This window comes from Dama dama, chromosome 6, assembly GCF_033118175.1.
Source record: "Dama dama isolate Ldn47 chromosome 6, ASM3311817v1, whole genome shotgun sequence".
Lineage (NCBI taxonomy): Eukaryota > Metazoa > Chordata > Mammalia > Artiodactyla > Cervidae > Dama > Dama dama.
In genome coordinates this window covers 35,209,576-35,225,625 of record NC_083686.1, presented here as the reverse complement: position 1 = coordinate 35,225,625, position 16,050 = coordinate 35,209,576, and positions in this window count along the sequence as shown.

Here is a 16,050-nt window from a genome sequence, read left to right as displayed (position 1 = left end):
GTTTCTATATTTTAACATATTTTTAAGAGAATTATCATTAACTGATTGATCTATCTATTGATCTGGGTGTCAAAAATACTGTTATGACATGTAAACATATTATTAGTTTTTGTTTTTTAATTTGAATTCTTTTGGCCTCACAGAATGCCACTACCTTTATGTAACCACTTCTTTTCATAGATCAATTAATGGATTATTAATTCAATCTATTAAGTCATTTCTATGTGACTGGTGCTGGATTGTTCTACTCAGTTTGGATATATTGGTAAAACAGGAAAGATACTCCTCTTCATGGAACTTATATGAAAGAAGAGATTTAACTTAAAAAAACACAAATGAGAAAATAACATAAACAGCACCAGTTTAAAAAAAATTGACAAGCAAACAAAAAATGAAGCAGAGTACAAAGCAAAAATACAATTTTAAATAGGAAGATCAGAATTAGATTTACTGGCAAAGTGATATTTGAGTAATTGAGTAATGACTTAGATCAGAGAAAGAGTATAATCTTACAAATATATGGGGAAGTTAAACTAGAGGCAGAATGAAAGGACAACATAAGTGTTTGAAAGGAAGAACATTCTCAGCCCATAGTAAGTGCATCTAGGAGGGCAGTATGGTGACAAAGAATATGCAAGAGAATTAGAATATAAAATTGTTGAGAAAGGAAAGGAAAGATCACATTGGACCTTAGAGCACTTCATGTACCATGGTATTTCATTTGAGTGAAATGAAGATTGATTATACAGTTTTGAATTGTGAAATGACATGATCTAATTTAGCACGTCACTTAAAAAAAATTCACTGTGGCTGTTGTGTTGAGACTAGACTACAAGATCTAAGATTTTATCCATGTGGCCAGCTTAAAGGATAATTACAGTAATCCCAGCAGGAGATAATGGCAACCTAGTACAGTGCTCTAGAAGTGAGGGTGGAAAGAGTGGTCAGAATCTGGTGATGCTTGAAGGTAGAGGCAACAAGATATGATGTGTGGTCAGTGTTGGAGTGTGAAAAAAAGAAGATGTCAAAAGATTCTACATTTCTTTTAACTAAAAAAATTAAAATATCATGAAAAAGGGGAGAAACTCACAAGAGTTCTGAGATGAGTGAGCAATAATATAATAGGAAAACCTAAGAGTATGTCATCTTGTAAGCAAAGTGAAGAAAGTGTTTCAAGGAGTAGAATGGGATCAATTGCATCAAGTGCTACTAACAGGTCAATTAAGGAGAAAAGAGAACTGAGAACTGACCACCAGACTTAGCAATGTAGGGCCAGTAGTGACTTTTTTTTTCCCCAATTATTTTTATTAGTTGGAGGCTAATTACTTTACAATATTATAGTGGTTTTTGCCATACGTTGACATGAATCAGCCATGGATTTACATGTATTCCCCATCCTGAACCCCTCTCCCACCTCCCTCTCCATCCCATCCCTCTGGGTCTTCCCAGTGCACCAGCCCTGAGCACTTGTCTCATGCATCCAACCTGGACTGGCGATCTGTTTCACACTTGATAATATACATGTTTCAATGCTGTTCTCTCAGATCATCCCACCCTTGCCTTCTCCCATAGAGTCCAAAAGTCTGTTCTATACATCTGTGTTTCTTTTTCTGCCTTGCATATAAGGTTATTGTTACCAACTTTCTAAATTCCATATATATGCTTTAGTATACTGTATTGGTGTTTTTCTTTCTGGCTTAGTTCACTCTGTATAATGGGCTCCAGTTTCATCCACCTCATTAGAACTGATTCAAATGAATTCTTTTTAATGGCTGATATGCCATTAAATTCTTTTTAATATGCCATTGTGTATATGTACCACAGCTTTCTTATCCATTCATAGTGACCTTAAAAACAGCTTTAATGCGGAGATATAGACAATATCTTGATTGAAATGGATTGAAATGTGTTCTCTTAAAAGATTCTGATGTTTTAACTCCCAGAGTTCCTGAATGTGATTTTATTTGGAAATTGTCTTTGCAGATGATCAAATTAAGATGAAGTCACTAGCTGTTCTAAGTAATTCAGTCATGCCCATGCAACCCCACAGACTATAGCCCACCAGGCTTCTCTGTACATGGGGATTCTCCAGGCAAGAATGGTGGAGTGGGTTGCCATGCCCTCCTCCAGGAATCTTCCCAACCCAGGGATTGAACCCAGGTCTCCCGAATTGCAGATGGATTCTTTACCAGCTGACCTACCAGGGAAGCCACTAGAGTCGACCCTAATATAACATGATCACGTTCTTATAAAAAGAGAAAATTTGAACACAGAGGCAGAAGTGCATAAAGGAAGATGATGTGAAGACACCAAGAGAATGTTATCTCCAAGTCCAGAAACACATGAAGATACCAGAAGCTAGGAGTAAGTATGAGATAGATGCTTCTTATGGTCCTTAGAAAGAACCGGCCCTGCCACACCTTGATTTTGTAATTCCAGCACCTAGAACTCTGAGATAAATTTCCAGTGGTGGGCCACCCAGTTTACGGTACTTTGTCATGGCAGCCCTATGACTCTAATATAGAGTGCATGTAATAATGTTTGGGAAAAATTGAAAACAGGTTACAGTCATATGTGGTAACTATAGATATGATAACAGAAGATGGAACTCACATGTTTCTATGCCCTTTAGTGCCAGTGTGTCTTTGTATGCTCACTCTGTCATGCCCCACTCTTTGTGACCCTACAGACTATAGCCTGCCAGGCTCCTCTGTCCATGGAATTCTCCAGGCAAGAATACTGGAGTGTGTTGCCATGTTCTCCTCCAGGAATCAAACCTAGCTCTCGGCATTGCAGGCAGATTCTTTACCATCTGAGCCACCTGGGAAACCCCACTTTTATATAGGTAAAAAGTGAAAGCGTAAGTCACTCAGTTGTGTCCAACTCTTTGTTACCCTATGGACTACACAGTCCATGGAATTCTCCAGGCCAAAATACTGAAGTGGATAGCTGTTCCCTTCTCCAGGGGATCTTCCCAACCTAGGGATCAAAGCCTGGTCTCCCACATTGCAGGAGAAATCTTTACCAGCTGAGCCACGAGGGAAGCTCAAGAACACTGGAGTGGGTAGCTAGATACAAATTATATATATACATATGTGTGTGTGTGTGTGCATACATTCATTTTTAACATATATCTGTAAAATAAGAATTATTACACATTTTACAGGTGAAACACTTCTCAGCACAATCATTCAATTCATTCTCAAACATGTGTTTATTGAATGGGGCATTTAACCTTGATAAATATGGCAGTGGAGAGTGGGAGTTATAGAGCATGTTATCAGGCTCTCAGTCACTAGTGAACTTCTGCTACATTTTCCTATTTACAGCTTTTTCTAAAAATAAAGCTCTGCTTGATGTCACCATCCAACCCCTGCCTGCCCAGCCCCCCCAGTTCTCAACTCTGACTCTGTCTTATGCCTCTCCTCCCCTCACTCATTCTGTTTCACATTCCTGATCACCTTTGAAGGATCAGGCTTGTTGCCTTTGAAGAAGTCTCTGCCTATGATGTTCTCATTCCAGGTTCCCTACAACTCCCTCCCTCTCCTCCTTCAGGCCTTTATTCAAGGGGCATCTACTCAGTGAGAACTTTCCTGATCAGAACTTTCCTAAAATTTTTACTGTCCTCCTTCCCACCATGGAAATATAAGAAGGTAGAAAGAGCAGAAATAGAACAGATCAGTAGTAGAAGACTCTTTGTAAAAGACAGAGCAAGTATACAGAAAAAAGATATAAATAGAATAATGAATAGGTAGATTTAATAAATAAATTGTATATACATACCCATATGTACACATAGATGATAACAGATAGATAATGTAATCAAAACACTTACACTGACATCAGAAACTAGGAAATTGGGCTTCTCTGGTGACTTAGTGGTAAAGAATCCACCTGCCAATGCAGGAGACATGGGTTCAATCCCTGGGTTGAGAAGATCCCCTGGAGAAGGAGAGGGCAATCGAGTCCAGTATTCTGGCCTGGGACAGAGGAGCCTGGCGGGCTATAATCTGTGGGGTCACAAAGGAGTAGCACATGACTTAGCAACTTTTTAGTCGGAAAACAAGGAACTAGACTCTTTTCTGAATCTTAGAGTGCATTTCTAAAGATCTTCTATATATTAGACCACAAAGGAAATCTCGGTGAATTTGTTTCTCCCTGCCAGATTCTGTACCAAAGACACTGCAGAGGAGTGGGTCCAGGTACAAGAAATGGGAACAGGCAGGCAGCACTTTGGGAACCACAACTACAGCAATTTCCTTGTTACTGTGATTTGAGGAGAGAATGTGCACACACTAGGCTGCTCAGCGTCCTTCTTGCAGCTCCCTACCCCCAGTCACCCACACCAGCAGATCAACGGTGTCCACAGTAAAGGAAGACTTCACTAAAGTATTAAAACTTCTTAAAAATAAAAAGAATAGATCAATTAGCCAGAAAGTAATTACTATTCATCTCCTATTTTTGCTGCTTTAGACTTGAAGATCTGAATTAGAATAGCTAAAAAAAAAAAAAAAAGGAAATTCTTAGAAATTCAGTTTAACAGCCACTGCCTTATAATTTCAGGTAATTTCCCTTTAGCCAACTTTGGTGAGGCAAAATTACTGACAGAATTCTACCTCTTCCTTCTCCCATCAGTCAGTCAGTCAGTTCAGTCGCTCAGTCTTGTCCGACTCTTTGCGACCCCATGAATCACAGCACGCCAGGCCTCCCTGTTCATCACCAACTCCCGGAGTTTACTCAAACTCATGCCAATCGAGTCGGTGATGCCATCCAGCCATCTTTTCCTCTGCTGACCCCTACTCCTCCTGCCCCCAACCCCTCCCAGCATCAGGGTATTTTCCAATGAGTCAACTCTTCACATGTGGTGGCCAAAGTACTGGAGTTTCAGCTTCAGCATCAGTCCTTCCAATGAACACCCAGGACCTATCTCCTCCAGGATGGACTGGTTGGGTCTCCTTGCAGTCCAAGGGACTCTCAAGAGTCTTCTCCAACACCACAGTTCAAAAGCATCAATTCTTCAGCTCTCAGCTTTCTTCACAGTCCAACTCTCACATCCATACATGACCACTGGTAAAACCATAACCTTGACCAGATGGACCTTTGTTGGCAAAGTAATGTCTCTGCTTTTTAATATGCTATCTAGGTTGGTCATAACTTTCCTTCCAAGGAGTAAGCATCTTTTAATTTCATGGCTGCAGTCACCATCCGCAGTGATTTTGGAGCCCAAAAAAATAAAGTCTGACACTGTTTCCACTGTCTCCCCATCTATTTCCCATGAGGTGATGGGACCAGATGCTATGATCTTAGTTTTCTGAATGTTAAGCTTTAAGCCAACTTTTTTCACTCTCCTCTTTCACTTCTTCCATAGCACCCTTCAAAAACCTCTCTATTGCCTTTTAAAAGGAAAATAAATAGATTAGCAAAAAATAATTTTGACAAGCCTAGGCATTTACAAATGTGCAACACATACACCACCAGAGGGAGAAATTTGTCTTAATTAGCATTGTCACTCATCAAACACAGAGCGAGTTGCTGAAAAACTGATTATCTGGAAGGAAAAAAAAAACCCAAATTTCATTACCACATATAGCTTTTGCTGGGAACGCTAAGTTTCAATTAAAGCTGCTATTTATAGGTATATTAGTGACTCCGGGTATGATGGAATTGTTTCATTCTTACAGTAGAATATAATTTGTATATAAAGATAGTGGGTTTTAATACCATTGTATATTTTTTGTACTGAAGACTTGATTCTTGCTATTACTGAAGAGACCATGTGACGAGCAGGCTGAATACATTTTAAGGCCATATTACTGAATGGTGGCCAGAGTTTTTGCCCCTTAAGTCTTTCTGTGTTATTTTGGTCCTTTATCCTTGTCATCAATTCTAACCAGCATTTTCTTGTCCTTCTCCCTAGGCATTAAGCTAACCGCAGAATAGGCATTTTAACCAAGAATCAAATTTAGAAGGAACTAAAATCACTTCTGCCTCTATTATCTAATCCATATTGGTCTAGGTTAACCACAAAGAGATTTGTGAGTCAGCTTTTGGAATTTATCCATTAACTTTTTTTTAATGATGTAGAAAGTTAATCAGTATTAGATTTATTGACATAATATAATTTTGCATGTTCCTGAATACTTTTACTGTATTAATGGCTCAGGATATGATGAAATTGTTTTATTTTTACAGGAGAATATAATTTGTGTATAAAGATAATGGGTTTTAATACCTTTGTATATTTTTTTTTAACTGAAGACTTGAAAGAATGGAAAGAATGCAATATTTTTTTCTTTTATAAGAATATGTCTTGCTCACATCAATTTGTATAAAGAAATATGAATGGGCTAAAGGGAAATATTTGGATAATAATTTTCCATTGAATGAGAATCCTCAGAAAGAATTGATCTTATATCTATGAGTTTTAAATCAAACAAACCACTGAGCTTTTCTGATTTATGGAAACACACTGTTGAACTGAATCATACTTTATAAAAAAAATCAAATTCTCATTGTCTCAAAAATGAGGAGCTAGGTTAGTTCCTTAAACTCCAGTTATATGCTAAACACTGTTTTAAGTACTAGAGATTAGAAAAGTATAATAGAATCCCTGTTCTTAAAGAGCTTATAGTCAAATAGCAGAAATAGAAAATAAATATGCAAACAAATAAATATATAAGAAATATTATTTATAATTACTATGAAAAAAATTAAGTAAGATATGGTAGAGGGTTACTGGGGGCTGGTCATTCAAAGAATTGATTTGAGCTAGGCTGAGGGCAGAAGACCTGTGAAAGAGAATTATGTTTGAATTCACACCTCAATGATAGGAAGGAAGAAAGAAAAGAACTGTGAAAAGTGTACTGCAAACAAACAAATGAAGAGAAGAGGAAAAGCAAAACAACTTAATTAGTACAAATTTAAGCAACTCAAGTCAGGACTCTTAAGCAGTAACTGCAGCCTAGTCAAAGTGGAATGCTGAAAACACAAGCTGGAGACATTTGCCTATTTGACTCATAAAGAAATATTACTAAATATCTGGGATGTATTTTCTACACCCCAGGCTTTAGACCTATAAGAGTCTATGGTTTCTAAGTGTACCCCGAGGGGCAATAAAGCAATGAAACCAACAAGCCCCAAAATAGAGTAAATACAGAACTGACTTTAACAAAATTTATAATACCTCGGAAAGTTCAAAAGAAAAAAAAAAGGAAAAGAAAATATGAGCTGGGAATTAGAGCCAGGGAAAGGATAAGATAGACGTGAAATAGGCATTTCAAGAGTCAAGCAATTATAACATAATTTGAGAAATTCCTGGGAGATCAGAGCTAAACCTAGAGAATAATCTTTGTCTTTGCTGATCTGATTCAGGTTGGAGGTTATTTTCTGTCCAACAATAAATTAAAAAAAAGAATTCATCTGAATCAGTTCTAACGAGATGGATGAAACTGGAGCCTATTATACAGAGTGAAGTAAGCCAGAAAGATAAAGACCAATACAGTATACTAACACATATATATGGAATTTAGAAAGATGGTAACAATAACCCTATATGCAAAACAGAAAAAGAGACACAGATGTACAGAACAGACTTTTGGACTCTGTGAGAGAAGGCGAGGGTGGGATGTTCTGAGAGAATAGCATTGAAACAAGCATTCTATCAAGGGTGAAACAGATCACCAGCCCAGGTTGGATGCATGAAATGGGTGCTCAGGGCTGGTGCACTGGGAAGACCCAGAGGGATCTGATGGGGAGGGAGGCAGGAGGGGGGATCGGGATGGGGAACACATGTAAATCCATGGCTGATTCATGTCAATGTATGGCAAAAACCACTACAATATTGTAAAGTAATTAGCCTCCAACTAATAAAAATAAATGGAAAAAAAAAAAGAAAAAAAATTATCCTTCAAGATTTTGAAACTCTTCACTTTATGAGATTTCTGTGTCACTATTCTGGGTTTCTTGTTTTGAAAGGGATTAGGATAAGTGCCTCCCTCACAGAAAAGAAAGAAAAATAATGAAGAGAAAAGATATATAAGAAGTAATGAAACCTGGGAAGGAGAACTCAACTAAGCAGACAAGTAAGCAAAAGAATACAGGTAATAGTTAAAATTGTTTCTTTCAATTTTGAAGCCAAAGGAGAAAAGCAAAAGATTAAAATATATTCTGTTCCATGTTTGCACTTTCAGAGAGGAGGAAGAACCACAGTTGAGAAGTTGCAAAACTGCAAAATTGAGAATTGCAAAACTTTTTCAAGCACCAAAGTCTAAAATAAATTCTTTACTTCTTCAATTTCTTGAGTAATACTACAAAAAATGCACAGTCAAATCAATCATTCAATATTTTTAGCAAAAAAGATGAAATATTTCATATGATTCATCATATGATATTCTTTTGTATATGGTTCTTCTTATAATATTTTTGATAACAGCCAATAATATAAAAGTACAACATGCGAAAGGTATTTTTTTGTAAAGCTAAAATATCATACCTGATAACATTTGGCTTTCTTATTATCAGGATTTATTCAAGGAGAATGCAAAGAGTCTAAACATGGCACATCTTTCAGAAATGTTTCCTAAATTCCTTTCTCAGGTGCGGTTTTGATAGGAACTTGAGAGAAAATACTTTATGAGATCTTTTAAAAGGACTTCAATTGTTAACATTTTTAGGTAGACACTGAAGTTGCAAAAAAACTGCATAAACATTATGTAAATGTGTAATAACATAGACATTCTTTTGTGAAAAGTTAAGAACCTAAGCAAAACCCCCAGTTATTGATTTTAGGTTAGTTGGTTTTGTTTATATTTATTATTAATGGCTTTTTCTTTCTATATTTAAAACAAAACATTAGAAATTTATTTGGGTGCATAAAAGATCCCCTGGAGAAGGAAATGGCAACCCACTCCAGTATTCCTGCCTGGAGAATCCTATGAACAGAGAAGCCTGGCAGGCTACAGTCCCTGGGATCGCACGAGTTGGGCACGACTAAGCGACTAAACCACCAAACCACCAATATAAGGCAGACTTTTTTTCATTTTAATTTTTCTTTTTTTAATGGCTCTTCTGGGTCTTCATTTCTCGGCTCTGGCTTTCTTTAGTTGCGGTGAGCAGGGGCTACTCCGTTGCCCTGTGCAGGCCTTTCATCGCGGTGGCTTCTCTTGTTGCGGAGTTCGGGCTCTAGGTATGCGGGCTCAGTGGTTGTGGTTCAAAGGCTCTAGAGTGTGGCCTCAGTAGCTGTGTTGTGCGGGGTTAGCTGACCCACGGCACATGGGATGCTCACAGAGCAGGGATAAAATCTATGTCACCTGCATTGGCAGGTGCACCCCCAAGCACTGGACCACCAGGAAAGTCCCATGGTATGCTTTTAACATAAAGTATTTGGTAACTCCACTTAAAACAGTAATGAGCACGGTGTGTCTTTATGACTAACGGACTCTCAAATTGGGCGTTTCTAATCCTAATCTATTTAAGAGTCATATACCAATTTCCAAGGCATCCTAAATTTGCCTTCTTTTTTTTTTTTTTCTTTTTTAATTATTTTTTATTATTATTATTTTTTTTTTTTGGTCATACATTGATATGAATCAGCCATAGATTTACACGTATTCCCCATCCCGATCCCCCCTCCCACCTCCCTCTCCACCCAATTCCTCTGGGTCTTCCCAGTGCACCAGGTCCGAGCACTTGTCTCATGCATCCCACCTGGGCTGGTGATCTATTTCACCATAGATAGTATACATGCTGTTCTTTTGAAATATCCCACCCTCACATTCTCCCACAGAGTTCAAAAGTCTGTTCTGTATTTCTGTGCCTCTTTTTCTGTTTTGCATTAAATTTGCCTTCTTTTTAAACTCTTCTTATCTATTGTTGTTTTTCTGTTTTACATGACATGTCAGTGTTAATTCAGTCTTTTGTAGGTTTGTCTTCTTTGAAAGCTGCTATTGATCTTAGTCTTATGTGAGTGATTTTTTCCCCCCTTTGGCATCATGGCATCTTTCTGTCTCTGTTCTCTGAACATAGGAAGCAAAAGATGGTACAGGGCACTCTGAAAGAAAGTTCCAAGTATGTTGCAGAACCCTAGGGAAATCCATCTGAGCTCAGTAAGGGAAACGCTGGGCAGGTATCAAAGGAGATACCCTTAAAAAGGTAACAAAACTAAGGCAGCCAAAAGATAATCAAAATGTGTCCCAAGTGAAGACAGCTAACATACATTCTAAACAAATGTAGTGGTATCATCTATGGATCCTTTTTGGAAACCAGGAAATGTTGTAGATTATTTTCCATATCAAGGGTAGCCTTTCTAACAGGACTGTTCATTGGATATTTTACAAAAGAAATAGTGAAAAATATGCTAAGGTAAATAAAGTTAAATGTATTTCTTTACAGCAAGATAGTTCAGTCTCTGAAATGCCAATGCACTGTTGAAATCTCCAACAGGAGAAATATGAAATGTGACTTTTCCCAAATAGGTATACAACGTTCTCATGTGACATCCATTAATCTCACAGAATTTTGCTTCTGGAATTGTTTCATGGAAAAGCGCTTGGGGAATTTTCTTTCAAGTGTGAATTATCTTTGTGCTGGCTTTCTCTTGTATGTTTCAACTAGTTGCTATTAGTGATTCCTAGAGTCCAGAGAGGTTTTCCATTCAGCTGTTTGTCATTCAGTTGACTGAATAAAGAAATTGCGTTTTTTTGTGTGTATATAAAGGCTTGCATGAATATCAGGGAGTGGTCTGAAATGGATCAAGAGACAAAAAGAAAATAACCTCTTTCCTGATTTCTGATTCAGCATACACTATACACTGAAGACTACCCTTTCCTTGTCTTTGAATGATAAAAGTTATCTCTTTCCCCTCTAGACTTTTTAGTTTGCTGTAGTTTATACCATATCACTCACTTGTTTTATGCATTAATAACAAATACTTAATTTTTGCATTAGACTATGACAGCAATTACTTTGGTGAAAGTTATATTGGTGATTTCAAGAGCCACAGTTTTATTCTGTGGTTCCAAAACTTGATTTTAAGTGCACCTCCCATTTTCCCATCTTTCTAATCCAAAAGAATGAATGGGTGAGGTTCAATTCATAGAAATAGCTGCGCATAGTTTTACATATTTGACTAACTTCTAGATTATGGTATTTTTCTTATCAATATTGTAAGTAGAAATGTAACTAATTTGTTTCATTGAGTTAGCCAAGCCACTTAAAATTTATCATTTAACTTCTTAAATCATCCTGCATCCATTTTCTCCCATGATATGTGACATTTTACCAAATTCATGAATATTTATATCTTCTCTATTTTGTGCTATTTTAAACGAATGTATTCTGATGAACCAACACAATAATGAAAAATATTGATAAGTGGATGTGCCTTGGATTTTTTTCCTTCAACTACTTAAAGATTTATATAAATCAGTATTTTCTCTAGCATTCCTAAACTGAAAATTTTTTATATTCATAATTAAAGGCTCACAGTCACTTCCACCTTTAATTGACACTACTCCTTGAAACATGGTTGATTCATTAATACATGTGTTTTTCAGGAAGTACAATTTTATTTCAACCCAGTTCTTCTGAGATATTTCAACAAAGTCCTTCTGAGAACACAAGTCTTTCTAAAACAGAACATATGTTCCATTTTACAGCCTGTCTCACTTTCTTAGCGATTGTGTAGATTTATTTCCTTCCAAGTTGGCTAAGATGTTTTCCAAATAGTTTCATAGATATATAGAATGTTTCAAAAGTTTTATAGTAAAAAGTATTACAAATGTGTATATATATGAGTGGATTACATATAGTTAAAAGATATTTTAAAAAATATAATGTTCTCGGAAAGTGGGTAGAATCTCATTTTCAGATATTGGTTAGTATCCAAACACACTTGAAACAAGTATTGTTATTGCTTGAAGTCATAGCTTGAAATAGTAAAATACTAGAATTTAAAAGAACTGGTTCTCAAGGGTGGTAAAGGAGCATATATAGACAAAAAGCAGGTCAAATAAACGAGTTTAGAAACAATGAGTATCTTAAGTCAGAGATTTACTTCTTTTTGTATCCATATTACTCTTATAACTTAGTTCAGGGGTTGCATGTGTGCTAAGTCACTTCAGTCCTTCCTGACTCTTCACGACTCTATAGACTGTAGCCCACCAGGCTTCACTGTCTATGGGATTTTCCAGCAAGAATACAGGAGAGGGTTGCCAATCTCTCCTCTAGGGGATTCTCCCGACCCAGGGATGAAACCAGCATCTCTATGTCTCCTGCATTGGCAGGTGGGTTCTTTACCACTAAAGTCATCTGGGAAGCCCAACTTAGTTCAGTAATAAATACTTATTGAGTAAATGATTAAATAAATGAATAATATATCAAGAATATGGTTTGAGCTATGCAGGCCCACTTACATGTGGGTTTTTTCAATAAATATACAGTCTACATTCTTATTGTACAAGCTTCACATCCTGTACTATGTTTATACCCCTGGTTGGTTGAATTTTCAGATGTGAAGCCCCAGGGTATGGACTGCTGACCTTGGAACTTCAACATCCACAGATTTTAGTATCTGTGGCGGGGTCAGGAACCAATCACTCACCTCAGAAACTGAGGGATGACTGCATAGTACCTCACACCCTTGAAGATGACCCCATTAAAAAACTCTGCATGGGAATTTCCCTGTGGCTCAGTGGTAAAGAATCCACCTGCCAATGCAGTAGACACTGATTCAAATGCTGATCTGGAAAGATCCCATAGGTTGCAGAGCAGCTAAGCTCACGGGCCTAGAGCCAGTGCTCTGCAACAAGAGAAGCCACACAATGAGAAACCTGCACAGTACAATGAAGAGTAGCCCCTGCTGCAACTACAGAAAAATCCAGGCAGCAACAAAGACCCAGCAGAGCCCAAAATAAAGAAATTTTTTAAAAAATCAACATGAAAATCAATTCAGATTTATCCATTTCTTAAAAAAAATATATTAAAAATAATACTGAAAGTTTGCCCCATGTGTGGCAATGTACACAGATAGGTATAGTGCATACCAGGTTGCATAAGAATATTTTTGCCCTCTATATTCCTAATCTAGTTTTATAGATCCCAAAGGAAACCACACATACACATATTATTACTTTCTTGCATGAAAATGTCTCTTCAAGAAGTATATATTGATAGGAATCTTAAGTATCAACTCTGTCCTTAGAGTAAATGACAATAAGCTAACAATTTGACAACTTCAAAAAATGCAAGGTGGATAAAAAAAAATTCCATCTAAACTAAAGTTGAAATGAAAGCTATCAGGGTCCTTGTGATGCATAAAAGTATATGTAGAGCCAAGCATTACCTTGATTCTCAGGATATGAGCAAAACTTGTGATTTGTGATTACTGCTTCTCTCTGCAGAATATAAATCCAGAGCAGACTCTCATTGACAGTGCTGATCTAAAGCAACACAGGACATTCATTAAATTCCCAAAGTCCATCCCCTTGTATCCTGACATTCTCAAAAAACATTTGGGGAACTTCTGAGGTTAGTTTCTATTAAGTTCACCTTAGGGATTTTGATACTTGTATCACCACTACTGCTAGATGTTGCATGGAAATTCTTTATGATTGATTTTTTATCAGATAATAATGCCATTTTCATGAATTTTATGGATTCTAGATACTATTTATTACCTCTTAATAGTATTTGTAATGGAAGTGCTGAAGGGAATGTGACACCATGGTTAAAGGGATAATAGAAAAAGGTCACATGATGACCAGTGTTTCTCATAGGTAGGCTGATCTCTGACAGCTGCTGTGATGAGAAAGGCCCGACTCTGTAAAGGATGTATATAACATCCTTCATTGGCCTTCAGTAAAAATAGCTGCACACAGTCCTATATTAAAATTTCTAATTGACAGTTTAGATGTAATTTACATACTCAGGGTGCTGGATCTTAAGTGGTGATACTTTGTATAAAGCAATAGTTGCATTTTACTCAATGTAGCTTTCAAAATATGATTATTTCATATTTTAATAACAAAAGATTTCATTAAAATATCAGGTACATGTATGCTTGCATGATTGTTTTAATATATCTTAAGTCAGTATAAATAATACACATGAAATTTTGGGATAATGTAAAAAGTACATGTAAAATTTTAACAAATTATTTCCCTCCTAGAGAGTTGACAAGGACTAGACAGTTAACAAGGATTTACAAATTCACAAGAGTGTCCAAAAGGGATTTGTTCATATACTTCTGCCAAAAGGCATTGGATCAGAGTTTTGAAATATTTTTCAAGATATTAGGTGAAAAAATGCCATATAGGGAGTTTTCTGATAGGCCAGTGGTTGGGACTCTGAGCTTCCACTGAGGAGCCCAGGTTCAATCCCTGGTTGAGGAGCTAAGATCCCATAAGCCACTCAGCATGGTCCAAAAATAAATAAATGAAACTTTAAATGCTATATATTTTTAAATGTTTATCTAAAGATGAGTGAGAATTTTTTCACACTGTATTGACCTTTATAATTATTTTTCTATTCACAACCTTTTAATGCCATTTGGATAATTTTCTATTATTTCTATGTTATTAATTTTTGTAACAGCTAAACAGCTAGAAATTGCTCAGCCTATCTTCTCTGTATGAATGCTTTCTGCTGAAGAGACAAAAAATAAAATCATTATCAACAAAAACATACACACAGACAACTACTAACTTCTCTTGAGCCAGAAGCTAAGAGGATATTGCTTTGAGAGTCAAACCTCAGAAGCAAAGTACTGTCAAAGAAGTAAATAAACAGAATGCTTGTAGGAGCATTAGAATGTGCTTTATTTATTTATTTATTTTAGTTTTATTTATTTTTTCACTCATGAATTCTATCAGTAAGAGTTTGGGGGTTTTTTGTTTGTTGGGTTTTTTCTATCTTTTTTTTTTTTTGAGAAGCTCAAGTATTCTTTATTCAAAGCTTAAAATGTAGCACAATTCACTTTTGCAAAAATTCACTGGTACAAAATACTTTGAAACAGCCAAGAAAAATAAAAAGTTGATTTTTAAATTCATTACAACAAACTGTTCTTACAGTACTTTGCAAATTCAGAATTTCAAACTGCATTTTCTTTTCTATGTTGTCCATAGTACTCAAGGTTCCTAAAGCTAAGGGGATTAGGAAAAAATGTAGATAAATGTTTTCACTCCAGAAAAACTGCACAAGATGTATAATTACTAAAATCTAGGGATCTTAATGTATACTATACCCTGATCTCCATCTTCAAGTTGAAATATTTGTTATATTTCTAGTTATTTGCTTGTATATGTATTCATACCAAACGTTAATAGTCATCTCCTCTGAGTAGTAGGCCGATGCACAGTTTTTGAGTCTTAGCTAATTTCTTTATTTTGAAACATTTTCAAAATGTTTTAAGAAAATGTTTCAAGAAAAGTCTGCTCACAAAAGCCCATGAAATGAAGAACACAGTCAAACTTGAGTGCTTTTGCACACTCAGTCTGATTCTTTGTGACCCCATGGACTGTAGCCTGCCAGACTTCTCTGTCCATGGAATTTTCCAGGCAAGGATACTGGAGTGGGTTGCCTTGTCCTCCTCCAGGGGGATCTTCCTGACCCAAGGATTGAACCTGGGTCTCCTGCATTGCAGGCAGACTCCACTGCTGAGTCACCAGGGAAGCCCCTTGAATACTGTTAGTTGACTTGTATTCCAAATTTGGAGCCTCCAGTTGTCACAGGTAGTGGGAATTAGGTGGTCTGGGGAGGATCTCCGGAACCCACTACTTGTGAAATGAAGATTGGATTTGAGGAACAAGGCCAGTGTTTATGTTCAAAAATGATCTGAGAATGAATATCTTTTTTAATTAAAAAAAAGGTTTGAAATACAGTTCTTTACAAAATATTGTCATTATATTTCTTTTTATTTTGTGGTTTTAGAATGTTATAAAACAGGACTACAATATCTTGGGATGTTAAAAGTAACAGATGCATCAAAGTTTTGCTAATAAAGCACAGGAGTAGTGAATGACAGGCAATTTCAAAACCAAAATGATTACATCTTTT